This window comes from Parasteatoda tepidariorum, chromosome 10, assembly GCF_043381705.1.
Source record: "Parasteatoda tepidariorum isolate YZ-2023 chromosome 10, CAS_Ptep_4.0, whole genome shotgun sequence".
NCBI classification, from domain to species: domain Eukaryota; kingdom Metazoa; phylum Arthropoda; class Arachnida; order Araneae; family Theridiidae; genus Parasteatoda; species Parasteatoda tepidariorum.
The window spans coordinates 80,481,720-80,496,577 of record NC_092213.1 but is presented as its reverse complement, the minus strand read 5'-3'; the positions used below and the strand labels follow the sequence as shown (position 1 = coordinate 80,496,577).

Here is a 14,858-nt window from a genome sequence, read left to right as displayed (position 1 = left end):
AGTTTTTTATCGTAATCGCTATGTATTTGTTTTATAAAAATAATAACCTGAATCTGGCTATTATTAACTGATGTAAGAGAAAAAAAAGAATGGTTGTTTTGTTTTTTAATTGAGAACTAAGCATTTCTTTGCGTTGATTTAATTATTAATTTCGCCTTCATTGCTGATAGTTTAGGCCTCGTTCGTGAAACGAAACAGGAGAATTTCCTTATTAGTTCTACTTTTCAGTGCATAGCTTATAGTTTTATTTTAATTGGTACATATAACCAAAATTGATTGAGCATCATTGGCTCCAATAATAGTATGGCGATTTTTTGCTTTTATTTTTAACAAATAAGTTTTTATTCATTAATTCTGATATTTAGTACAGTTTTTTTCTTCCTTTTATTTCAGTTATTGTACTAACTAAAGCTAATAAAGCATCATTGGCGTCAAAAATAGTATGGTGAGTTTTTGAATTTTCTCCTAAACCAATTATTGTTTTTTCTCCATTACTTAATGCTTTTTAGTATATGGCATTTTTTAATTTTTAGGAGTTAATTTTGCTAAAGATAATTACGCATCATAGACATCTATAACAGAATTGCAATTTACTACGCTTATGTTAAATAAATCTGCTTTTAGTTATATTACTTGTTAAAATGAAATGATGAGACTAATAAGAATAAGTTGAACCTAAATGTCTTAGAAATGGGGCAAAGATGGCCACCCATCTTCATAGAAGATGGGCGGTGAGCAGCTCTCCTATTGTGAAACTATAAGTAATCGAATCACGTGTCTGTTTTTCTGATACAGTTGTTTTTTGTCTATACATCAGAATTTTGAGGGTGGCTTATAAAAGAAAATTGGATCAAATGTCCAGTTTGAGGGACAACTCTCAAAACAGGATAAAAGGTCGTTTTTTGTGTTTTCTTATCTCTTTTAAAAACCGTACGTTCTCGTGTTACACGGCTACTGAGTTTTTTCATTGTTTATTTTATTTTCCCATTATTATATTGTTCTCTTTAAAAAAAACTTTTCTTTAAATAATAAATTTAAAATTAAATGATTTTAACTTGTGATATTTTTAGTAGCTTACTAAATTTCGAACTGTTTTTCTTTCTGTATGTTAGAAAGCTCACTGAAGATTTAAAAATCTTATTACATCAGTTATTGCTAGTTTTTTTTAAATGGATATGTCGTAGGTTTAATTTATACTTTATTTTATAACTGCGCTGAACAGTCGACCCATTCTTGAGTTTACGACTTCAACTGCGCATTTTGAGCCCGACCCAGAAAACAAGAACCACCTGGAGATCTTCTTAATCGATCATTGGGTCTAACTAGCCTTCGAGTCCCGCAGTGGACTAACAGTAAAGATGCGGTTTCCAGTGAAACACCGTAGTCAAGCATCACTGGCTGCGGTCGGTGTGTGGGTGGGTGACCACTTTGATCAGCCTGCGTGGAAACCGAGGGTGCACGGCATCTGTCCTCATTAAACTCTTCTACAGTAAATTACCCTACTTCGCGCGCAGGTCGTTGGGCTACCAAAAGCATGGGAGCCATCCCCTCTGCAGAGGATCATAATTGTGATTTCATCGGATCATCCTTAGGGATGGTTCCCAGACCGTCGCCAATAGCCCATTGTGCAGCTTTAGTGCGACGTTAATAAAAGTACCTACCTACCCACCAAACTAGCCTTTGCAAAGGATTTTTTGGAGAAAATGATCCGCATTTGCCTTAGATGGAGAGGAAACCCATGAAAACTTCCAATGGTTAGTCTGACGGCAATTGGATTCTAATTCATGATCCTGTCTACTACTTGGGGTATTTTAAATCAGCTATGTTAGTAGTTACAAGCCGGGGGCGGAGTTCGTATGGCATGATATTGCAAAATAGAAAAATCAATTTATTTAAATATGAAAAATAGATTTGGAAAACATGATAACAAGCTTATTTATTTGAGCCGTGGTGGCTCAGGGGATAGAGCGCTCACCTTTTAATGACGACACCGGGGTTCAAATCCCAGCGATGACTGGTCGATACGAATTAAGCATCCGGCTCGCACGGAACACAGTGCTGACGTAAAATACCCGCAGTGGCAAACGGATCATGGGTTTGAGTTCCCTTGCCGTTAAACTAGCAGTCGGAGGTTTTCATGATTTTCCTCGCCATGTAACGCAAATGTTCGTTAGTTCCATTAAAAAAAGCTACACGAAGGTAAATTTCTCCCAATACTTGATCCAGGAGTTTCCTTGTTTTCTGAATTGGGTTCAAAATTACAAGGCAACAGAGTTGAATATTAGTAGTAGTAAACCGGTTCGGCTGTTCAACGACGGTTATAAAATAAAATACTAAATAAACAAGCTTATTTTTTTTAACTTATGAATGTTATACTTTTTATTTTAAATCTCTTATTAACCAACTAAGGAGCACTTAAGTATCCTCGTACATTAGGTTGGGTAAAAAAAAATTTTTTTTTCTAGATTTTAGTTTTTTAAACAGGAATATATTTATTATAGAATTAAGCAGGACTATAAAATTAAATCTACCAGATTTAATTTTAGAGGTTACCTTAACAAATTCTTTTGGATATACCATCAAAATAAAAACAAGGGAAAAAGCAATTATTACAAATTGGTACCAGGTTTCTAAACGTACATATCGTGCTTTGTGTGGTTAGTACAATATTTTTGTCAAGTAACTGAATTTACTCACAGTGGAAAGTTCTTAAGTAAATAATTTACTCATCAGAACTACTCGCTTACCAAAACTTCAATGCCGCTGGCAAATTTTTAAATAACATAAAACTAGTAAAATATACTCCGATGGGGTGAAAACTATTAAGCCTAAAAATACCCCCAATGTCTTGTTTCTTGTGTTCAATACAGTAATTAAACTTTGTGTGTGGGTGTGTTGAGTCAAAGTAATTCGGTGTACGGTATATAAAATTTTAGAAGAATCAATATAACTTTAAAAAAAGCTTAAATCAAAATAACCTATATCTCATTAAATAATTCTGAGCACTTTTTTTTTGTATATTTATTAAATGATACAAACGAACAAAACTCAAAAATAAATTACGTCCATATTTTTGGAAAATCCAAAAGAATGCTTCCCCCCAAACCCATTCGTTATTTTTTAATGCATCTTACGCTTATTAAGTTACAATTTATCACATTTTCTAAGTAAAAATACATCTTTCGTTCTCTCTGGAATTCGAAAAACAAGTAAATGCACACAAATTGATCATCAAAATAATTTGAAACTATTAAAATTATCTTCCTCCATTGCTCGTATTTTGTTGCCGAATAAAAGTTCGAATAGCTTTTGTTTGATATATCGATTTATTTTTACAATCCCGTCGATTCCAAACCCCTCTCTGTGTGCTCATTATTTCTTTATAATATGGGGAATCGAAAGTGGTAGTCTCGTAGTCTAATTGAGCCCTCAGGCAATGAAAAAAAAAAGGTACCTACCGGGCCTGAAAGTTACGATTTTTAGCATTACCTCGAGAGCCGCGCGGAAAGTAAAAAACTCGATTTATAACGAAAATTGAGCCACAGAAGAATGAAAAAGAGAAAAAGTAGCCTGCGTTTGACGCACACTAAAGCGCACACACACACGCGCACAAATGAAAAATAGTAATGGCCGACATAAAGTTTCCCTACGCTATCAACATCTGTTCTTTCGGATTTTCATTACCCTTGTTCTGATAAAAAAAAAAAAAAGAAATTCTCATTTCAGGCCTCCCCCCCCCTCTACCCAAAGAGAAAGAAAGAGTAATGGTGCCTAAAAACAAAAATATAATTTAAAGAACCATTTTCTTTAAAAGGGTAAAAAAGCAAAGTTCAATCTTCCCACACAACGGGTTTTTTTTTCTTCTTTCGAATCTTTCTGGCTCATTTGAATCGGAGGAAATGAATTAAGCTTTTGTTTTCTTCCAAAAAAAGGAATCTTTCTCAGAGGTTTCTCTCCGGAATTGACAAGGAAGATTTGAGGTATAAAGTAAAATGATGTTATTTTGTGGGCTATATTGAACCAAAGAAGCCGATTCATAGAAGTTATTGGGTCGACACGCCGTTTTGGGTGGACATTAACTCTGGTCTAATAATCAAACGCCATATTCAGATTTTCCGCATTGTTAGTTTCCTCTATCAATAATAGCATGTTAGAAATCCTACGATTGGAATTATGTCTCAGACTAATTGGAAAACCCTACTCTTTGTAATCAACCTCCGCCATTTAATTTTCCGCATTGCTAGTTTCCTCTATCAATGGCTTGTTAGAAATTCTCCGATTGGAATGATTATATCACAGGCTATTTGGAAAATCCGTCTCTTTGTAATCAACCTCCGCCATTTAATTTTCCGCATTGTTAGTTTCTTCTATCAATGGCATGTTAGAAATCCTACGATTGGATTGACTATGTCGCAGGCTAACTGAAAAATCCGTCTCTTTGTAATCAACCTCCGCCATTTAATTTTCCGCATTGTTAGTTTCTTCTATCAATGGCATGCTCGAAATTCTGCGATTGGATTGATTATGCCGCAGGCTAATTGGAAAATCCGTCTCTTTGTAATCAACTTCCACGTAACAATGACACAGGCTAATTGGAAGTGTCTATAGTGATAAAAATCATTTTCATCCTATGTCCCTATAGTTGGAATGACTATGTCGTAGACTAATTGATAAAACCGTCTCTTTGTTGTAAACTTATGTTTTTTTTTAACTATGTTTCTTAATAACCCAAAAAAATTGGAACAGTTACCAATGATTTTTAATTTTACGATATCATGATTGAAATGACTATGTTCTAAACTAAATTTGAAATGCTATCTCGTCATCTATCTACTTTCGTCAATTCCCAATGCCTCAGACTAATTGGAAAGTCTCTAGTGCTTCTTAATCTGCCTGAATGTTTTTAGGCTTAAAGCTCATGCAGTGGGTTCATCCAGGCTAATTATGTTTCGTTGCTCAATCACTCTGGTTTAATTCAGGCTGATAGTGAAGAAGTGACAGAAACCTAGATAAGTCAAGAGTAATTGTGAACAGTTATACTAAGATTTATTGCAGTAAGCCGTAGCTAATTTTGTCTGGTTGAGGAATACCTTCCTCACTTCCTAATTAGCCAAAAGGTAAGGTGTCTGGGCTGATTGCAATGATATTTCAAAATCGCCAGATATATTTATAAATAAGTTTTAAAAAATATATAAACCAACGTAGCAAAAATAACAAATCAAACGCTTCTTGCCTCATTTTAAAAGTGACTAGGGGTTCCGTTCAGCAACCTTTGCTACAGTTTCTTATTCATCAATCTTTTTTGTTTTCTCTCAAAAGTCAATATTTGTTGTTGAGATAAATGAGAAATAATTTTATTCGCTAACGAGGCTTATAACAGTTAAAAATGCAAAGTAAAAAAAAGTGAGAGAAAATTCACGAAATAGTCATTAAAAATTGCAATAATTTCTGAAAAAAATTCAATTAAAAAAAAACGAAAAGAATATCGCCTTTTCGGCACATCGAAATTTAACGGTGTAGTTGCATTTCAGTGGTCTGTAGTGTGGTCTGCATGGTATTTTTTAATGTAAGTTTAACAGTCCTTGAACTATTTTTCGAATGAGAATTTTTTGTCATCTTACTCTCTGTACATTTTTCTACATATCTTCGTTATATCTAGTTTCCAAACCCAATAATTTTTTTGCAGCAGAACGAAACGCATTGCTAATGAACACCCAAACCAGAAACTACAGCGGCGCTTCTAATTTTTTAATATAGATAGATAATACTGTCGAATTATTAAAAATGTAAGATCAAAAAAATAAACGAAAAATATCCGAAAAAATAACTTCCCTGACCAAATATTTAAATTAATCCTTAACAAATACACTATCTAGCCATTAATGACCGGACACCCCTTGAAAGGCAGGTGGACTCGTCCTGGCGGAATNTTAGATAACTTTAATATAATATTTTTTCATTCAATAACGTATTAAGAGGTAATTTAGTTTTTATTAATGGAAAGTATAGTCAATTTTAATACAGAAAAAATAACTTCCCTGACCAAATATTTAAATTAATCCTTAACAAATATTTGACCACATTTTTTAATACCCTGAAACACATAAAATTGCTTATGTATTAAAAAACAATAAAAAGTGTTGAAACTACAAGTCCAAAAAAAATGCTAATAGATATTTGCCATAATTTTACAATTATTTACTAAAGCTACTTTAAAGTATAGGCGTTAAATTCTCCATACTTTGTTTTTCAAATCGATAATTTTCTCGTCAATTAAAAAAAAAAATCGTTTCAAGCTGTTTATGTCATGTTAGAACAAGAAAGCAGCCACTTTACTTTCTTTGTTTACTTAAGAGAGGAGTAATTATTAATTTTTTCCCCTTCAATTATTGTCCATGTTTTGATGAGTTCGAGAAAACTTGTTATACGAGTAATAAACGCGATCGTCTGCGAAGAAACATATTTTTCACTAGCTGAAAAATTATCGTTAAAATTCTAAATGACGTTAATTAATTTACCCTGCATCTAAGAAAAAGATAATAAAAAATAACAAATATAAAAAAAGCGTTCTTGAATGTATTCGAAATTTTTAATTAGAGGCCTTAAACGAAAAACTATTTATTCTTTAAGCAATATTCCAATCTGTTTACGGTGAACAAAACATAAAGTACTATAAGAATCAATGTAAAAATGGCGCAAATGAACGATTAAGATGCGGTACGTTACAATCGGGGATTTGTTTATAATCTTTAGACTTTCGTGTCACAGCAACTATTATGCTTCATAATTTTTGTTTGAACAGTGACTAATTGTTTTTCTTTATTGTTTGCTCTTAAAATGAATATAACTTTTATTATGAAAAGAATTTCTTTTCAGATCGTTTGCTAAAGAAACTCATTTTCCGCCATCTTAAAAGTTGTTAAAGTTCTATGATGTGTCAATTAATTTGCTTTCATATTAGGCAAGAATAAAAAAAATTTGAGTATCTGTTTAAAATTTCTAATTAAAGACTTTTAAATGAAAAACTTTTCATTAAAGCTATCTTCTTACCGGTTTATAGCGATCAAAGAATAAAATGCTATAAAAATTCAAGTGAAAATGGCACTAATGAAAGATTAAAATACGCTTTGTTTAAAATCGACTGGCAATAAACTTGATTCCTTTGCGTCATAGCAACTATTACTATCATCTATTATAATTTCTATTTAAATAGCGTTTAAATATTTTTATTTTTTTTTCTTTAAAGGAATTTTCGTTTAAAACATTTTATATGGAAAGTATAATTTAAATGGCATTTTTGCAGCCCAATGTTTTTCTTAAATTCTTTCTGTAAATGTAAATTAAAAACACTTTAAATGAAACGTACAGTTTAACTAAAATTTTCTGCGGAGCATCGTATATTTTTTCTCTTATCACACTGAATATCCACACATTTTCACAAAGAGATGGCGAATCGTTATCATTATTTGAACGATTTTAAAGTGCTGATTTCCTTTAATGTTTCTAAAAGTCGCGAAATTTTCAACCTTGCTGTAAGAATAATGTATTATTCAAAAATATTTAAATATTTCCTGTCGCATTAAAAAGTAGAATTTCGAAATGAGAAAAAGAAAAATCTTTTCAAGATTGGTTTATTAAATATTTTTATCTCAATCGTTGTCTAACTTTCGGGTTAACACTTTTTAGAAGAAAAAAAGAATTACATTAAAAAAAAAGCACCTTTTTTTCGCTTACAAAAATTTTCCATGGAAATAGATTGTAACTTCAAAATTATTTATATTATAAAAAAAAAGAAATTATTAAAAAAAAAAGAACTATTAAAATTATAAAAAAACAACAACTTAGTTTTAAAAGAAGATGAAAGGGAATTGAGGGAACCAGTCTAGTTCAAAATTTTATATACATATATATATTTTTGAAATGCACGGCAATTCCACAATGACCATCATTTTTTTTAATGTGAGCAATGTAGCTATCCTGACACATGTACCTCTAGTTTTCTTTTACGCTGTAAATTGGATGTGAGTGAAACAATACGATCTCTTTGTCATTTTTATTTTCATTAAGATATCACGAACAATTCTTAACTCTTGAATTATCAATTCCACAATGCTCTTGCTCTTCAATTGCCAATTCTACAATAACCCTCCTTTTTTTTGTAAATTCTAATGAACAGTAAAGTAAATTCTAGTGACAAGGATCACATTTGAATTGATAAACCTTTTCTCATAATAATTAAATCACATCTGGTCCGATAAGTTATACGCAACTAACATAAATAATACTTCAAAAGTTTTTCTAGTTTAAAAGTTTTTACCCATTGGCAAAATGGGTGTTGTTTTGGGCTTGATGGCATGCGCATCTTATTTGGGCGTCATCACACTTTTCAACTGTGTTCAAGAGTAATAGTAAACAATGCGCACGCGTCGTAATTACATGCGTTGCTGTGGCGACCGCTGCTGTTTGATAATTTGTTTAGAATTCTTCTTTTTTTCACTTTTAATTTTGTTATGCACTAAGTTGGAGAATTTATTTTTGAGATATGGGACCAGAGAGATCCCATAAATACCTCTTCAGTTGTTAATAAAAGAAAATCTCATCATTTGAACGATATTTTTGTTTTTATTGCTTTAGTTAATAATTAGAAATTTTAAAGTACAGTTCAAACTGGATCGTTTTCGATTTTAATTCATTTGAATATCACAAATAGAGAGGATCCAAAACTGATTGACACGGTACCAAAGGTTAGAGTTGACACAAGAAAAAAAACAATGCCAAGGCTTAAACTTACCGAGACTGAACAAAAAATTAGACAACAACCATTTTGCCAATGGGCAACTCGTGATCACCTTCCAGGGATTAAAATTCTATTTTTATGTTTTTGGAATTCGAAAATTGAAATTTTTTTTAACTATTCAAACGATATAACTTACAAGGAAGCTTTAAATGAATCTTCGTGCATTATTCATCCACTTCTTAATTGCGTTTAAATCTAAATTATCTCTGTTTGCTAAAAAAAAATGAAAATGAAAAAGTGAAAAAAATAAATAAAAAAAACTCACGCCACTGCACGATTCAAACCCCAAACATTATACCAAGAGACCCTACCTCTAAGCCACTGTGCCGTTATCAAAGCGAAAGTTCAATTAGAATATAAATTATGCTTAAATCTCCAAACGTGTTATTTTTCTCTAAATTGGCTGCCTAGTGTACTTTATTATTTTAAATAGTGAATACCCTTAAGGTATACAGTTAATATGCCAAGTTTCATCCATGAATGAATTTGTTCGTTAGCTTATTTCAAAAGTAATTATTTGCTCGGAAAAGTTGGAAAGTAGTTATTCAGACTTTATTTATTGCATAAAAGAAAAGAAAGATTAATTTCTCTTCTTTAATAGAATTACCAAAAACATATGAAAAACATAAAACCAAAACTACACTAAAACGAACATTTAATACTCTCTTCTGAAAGGTTCCATACGCATTTTATAAATATATATAAATATATCATCTATTCGAAATCAATATGTATTTATGAAACTAAATCATTTTTTAAGATATTGTTTCATTTTTAAATAAAGAACACATAATGGGTGCATTTAAATAACATCTTTAAGTTTTAATTAATCAAAAATAAACCGCTAAAAAAGTAAGAAATTTTTGAATATTAATCCGATTAAAAAAAAAATAAATGAATTACATAAACGAGAAAGCCAAAATGAAGAATCCGGAATTTCCTTTAAATTGGGAAAACAGGAAATTGAAAGAAAGAATTGTAGAGGAAAGAAAGAAATTTTTAACTCTTTAAAGTAGTGTTATAGTGAACAAATTTAAAATGTCAGATGCACAGCTTGGAATCTCTTTTCTCTTCCCCCCCCCACGTAATTATTTTCGGATTATAATCTTTAGGAAATGGATTTCGGAATTATTATTTTTTTTCCTTTGCTTCCTCCATCTCTTGTGGAACGAAAAAACAAAGTTTCGTACCAATATGAAGAATTGATTTTTGCGGGAAAGTGACGTCATCCTAGCATATTTTATTATGCTACAGAGACTAAGATTTGATATTTTAATTTGCAGCTAAATTATCATTTTTTATTGCTTTTACAAGAGAAAGTTTTTAACACAATCTTTCATACTTTTAATTCCTAGAATGATCATTCAACAAAAAGACGAGACAGTGCAATAACATTGCCAAATTTGAAGAAAAAAGAATGAAAATATTATTTTAAAAATGAGTAAGATATAAAGAAAAGATATTTGTCGTCAGATTTTATTCTAACAATTTGAATTTTACATATTGTATTAATACGAGGGACGAACCATAATGTTTCTTGCTTTTTATTGTCGATGATAAGGGGGCTGAGACCCCTGTTCACTGCCGCTCACCAACCCCGATGATTGCTTCGCAATAATTGTTGTTTCTTGGCAGGAAAACAGTTTTTTCAACTAAATTTGAAAATATTCCTTTCACATGTATAGGTACTGAAAGGAATTCTGCTTGCTTGTGCCTCCACTTCCCACGTCCAAGTTATTATCTGTTAGTTATCTATTAGGTATTATCTATTAGTTAGTTACATATTACCATTTGTGGGTAGACTATATTTGAGGGTGCCCCTTGATTCTCGCCAACTTGTGATCGCGATTGATCGCCAAGCTGGGCGAAACCCAATCGTGATTCTGAGTGGTTTACATTTTAGCGTTATTTTTAAATGTTCAACGGTATATGTAATTTCAGAGGTCCGTTAGTTCTACGTTGGATACCGGCTGGCAACGTTATTTTTTAATCTGGTCAATAAGATCGAAGGTATGTGGGCAGTCATGAAAAAGGATCTAAGAAAAAAATGTCACAGCTAGTCCGGTATTACAGACGCCATTTTCGATTCGTATTTCGTCGAATTTATGTGGCGATGGAGGTACACAGATTCTATTCATGACAAATTTAGACAGTATCTAAATGTTATTAGATAATTCTGTGCACCTAAATCTGAGAATATTCAAGCTTAATGAAGAAGTGGGTTGTTTTTTTTCCCTTCTCTTTCTGCACCTACTCCAATAATTTTTGCTTCGATGCAAAATCCTTTTTATTGGGTTTATTAATTTGGCTTATATTGGGTTCATTGCAAGTTTTGGCCGATGTTTTGATGAAATTTTTTAATGTTTTATTGAAATATCATTATGTTTTGGCCGCAATTCCTGTTACCACGGTGTTCCGCGCAAACAGGAATAGCGCCAAACATAAGACGCCAATTTCGCCAAGGGGCACCCTCAAGTATATTTTTCCCAATTTGTGAACAGAAGTAATTTTTCCAAGTAATCAGTTTTTTAAAACAACAATTATATTGTTCTAACAAATATGAGGAGTTTGCAACCATAATTTAATATTTTCATTTAAGGGCGGATACATTAAATGCTGTTTTTGCTTGCATTTCATTGCGCATGAAGCTGATTAATAAGTTCTAAATCATTTAACATGTATCTTTAACTGAATTGTACTTTACAACAGTTGTTATCTCTACAAAAATAATAATTATAAAACGGTTTTAATAAGATTGGGCCACGCTTCTAAATAACTTTATCTTAAAATGTAGAGCAGAATTACATTATATAATGATAATAATAATTATAAAAAACAATTCTCTTAATTTTAAACTCGTAGAAATAGCAGTACAGGAAAATTACGTACGTACAGGAAAATAATTAAAAGCGTAATAATAGCGGTACAAGAAAATAACTTTTAATTAGGGATGCGAAAATATTTATAGAAAAACAATTCGCCATCGCAACGCTTGAGTACGCTCTCTAGTGTAGCCTGACAATATCAGGCATTTATTTATAAAATTTTTATTTAGTTCTATCATAGTCATTGGCAGAGTCGGAAGTCACTTTTTTAGCAGCAAATACGAAGCAAAATTTCCCTAAGGAAAAGGCAGGAGAACTTGAAAAAACTCCCCAGAACATTGGACTTTATTATTTTTTTGCTGATGACAACCAAAACAATATGGAAATGAATGAGGGATAACTTGATCCCACCACGTGACATTTCGGCCAAAAAAAGAATGCCTTAGAATTAGATTATAATGTTTTTATGTTATAGAGATATTTACGTTTCAAATTTCTGATGCTTATTTTTTGACAAATTTTTGTCGCATTTGAATTTTCAGCCTTGAAAATATGGAGCATAGTTGCAGTCTAGAATACCAATAGTTTACCACCAAATAGTTTGATACCAATTGTTTTGGCGGGAGAGTGCTATTCGACAGGTTAACTTCAAGTATGTATACTGATTCGATAGGTTTACTTCAAATATAATGATTCGACAGGTTTACTTCAAATATAATGATTTGACAGGTTTACTTCAAATATACAAGACTAGACCCAGAAACGGACTTTCTAAGAATTAATATGCCTTCTTTGCAATGGATTTGGACTTTTATCGTAAGACAAAAATAATTGCAATCTCATATAAAAGTTCAAAATGTTATAGTCAGGTCAGCGGGTGAACGTTTTTATTGCCATTTTAATTTTTTATATATTTTGTCATGTCTCTATAAGTGTTCAAGATTATCTGAAAAGTCTTAGAGCATAATTCGCGATCGCAACGCTCGAGTACGCCCTCTATCGGGAGCCTGTAAATATCAGACATTAATTTATCACGTTTTCATTTAGTTCCATCAAAATCATCGGCCATGACGGACGCCATTTTCTTAGCAGCAAATAAAAATCAAAATTTCCCTAAGGAACAGCTGAAGAACTTGAAAAAACTAACCAGAACATGCCAAACATTGAAGCAGAACACGCCAAGCATTTGAAGAACAATTTCTCAATAATTTTTACCTTTCTATTACCAACAACATAACTTACAATTTCATGATCACTTGCTGTTACAGATGTGTATATTACGGTAAAATAATTTTTTCTGTCTTCAATTCATTACAAATTAAAATGAAGTCAACATTGCTTTCGTCATTCCAATAAAGAAATGTGAATTCAGAACGTCAAGAACTGCAATAGTTATAGAATTCTTCTTTGTTATAGAACAGTATATATTTCTGTATCTATATAATTCGGAAAACAACAATAAAGAATCAACCAAATTACTTGAAATAGTGTCATTTGTGCTGATGATTAATAAATTTTTTATCGTTTTCTTGGTAAGTATTTCTTAGTTTTGAAAGAATAGATAATTTCAACTAGAATTCAGCTGTTCTGTTTTTAAGCTACATATTCAAATTCATATCGAGATCTTACAATTATAAAATTTTGATGTGTGGTATGTTATCTAAAAGTAATAAAGGGATAATCTATGCACATATTATTTGAAAATAAAACTTTCAAACGAAGAACATTTCATTTGGAACTCTACGGATTTATAAAGAAGGTAAGTGTTATGATTTTTATAATAAAAAATTAGCTTGTAAAACTTTTTTTTCTTATTTGATGATAGTTCTCTACAGAATGGTTTCTTACGTCTGATTAAGAACTATAAGAATAATAAGAAAAGAAACTATATGAAAGTTTTTATTTCAATGTAAAGAATTCTTAAAATCGTTTTTTATCCTAAGAATTCTTTATTTTCCGTTTTATAGTTTATAATTTTTTGATAAAAATTGTTGTCAAAATACTTTTTTTGAAAACATAAATGGTATAACATTATGTGTTTATGTATACTTCTTGTATATTCCAATGTTTGAAGTAATATGATTCAGAAAAGTATGGAATAAAAATTCGGTACTTACGTATTAACGCCACCGCCGCTACAGATTTGGCGGTTTTTAAGTGCCGCCAATCTACACTTAAAATTTTTGCGACAATTCATAAAATAAAACACTTTATTTAAAATCAAAATAGTCAATCGGATTTCGGTGGAAAATGAGCCGATATAGAGTTTAGCATAGATTCAAAACAATCATATCGCCATATGAACTCTGATAAATAAGATTCCAAATGAAATAACATTTCCAAAACGTACGTTTACCAAGATAAAGTTTTATGTTGTGGGAATTGGTACATTTTCGTTTTTTCGGTAAAATATTTCCCTCCTGAAAAAATAAAATTGCATCTTGTTTTGTTTTTGGCAAATCCCAAAGACGAATTTTCGTAGCACTAAAAATGGCGACAAAAAAGAATTGTTTTTTTTTTTTTTTTTTTTTGTTTCGTCAGCATTCTTTATTTTACGTTTCTTAGTTTCTAAATAATGATTTTTATTGAAACTTGAAATTTTTTGATAAAAATTGTTGTCAAAAAACTTTGTTTACAAAATTAAATTTCATAAAATTATGAGGCTTATGTATACTTTTTGTTCATTTTAATTTTTGAAGTAATATGATTCTTAAAACTATAGAATGTAAAGTTTAAATGGGCCTTTCATGTTATATCATTAAATTTAGTAAAACTATTTCTCGGGCATTAGGTTTTAACTCTTATAAGAATATGCATATTTTTTTCTGTTAATGTACAAATATTTTTCCGATGTGTTTTGGATATTCCTTCTCTAATAAAAAGAGATACCATTTTGTTTTCGTTTGCATAAGAAAGAATATCAAGCATTTTTCTTTTTTAAATTTAATTAGTCACAATAAAGAAGGAACGTTGCAATGCTACATGCTACATTAACGACGTCTCTAGAGTAACTGAATGACGGTTCATGTAGAAATCGCAGGTATGCGTCTCATACAACAACGCCCCCTATAGTTCGTTGCAATCGCGAATTGAATTTAAACGAAGATAAATTAATTTGAAATAATATATTTATAATTTTTTTTATTTAAATAAATGTCGAAAAGTTTTTGTATTGAATGGTACAGATATCTTTTCATTGTCTCAGTTTAATATGCGAAATTTTGGCAAAAAAAAAA

General features: G+C 31.0%; 1 long non-coding RNA gene across 1 annotated transcript; it reads left to right on the top strand.

Annotated features, from left to right (window-relative positions):
- Positions 1-394: 394 nt before the first annotated feature.
- LOC139426780 (uncharacterized) lies at positions 395-13,100 on the top strand. Its single transcript, XR_011637992.1, has 2 exons — positions 395-445; positions 12,670-13,100. It is a non-coding gene; the product is annotated as an uncharacterized lncRNA (long non-coding RNA).
- The last annotated feature ends 1,758 nt before the right edge of the window (positions 13,101-14,858 follow it).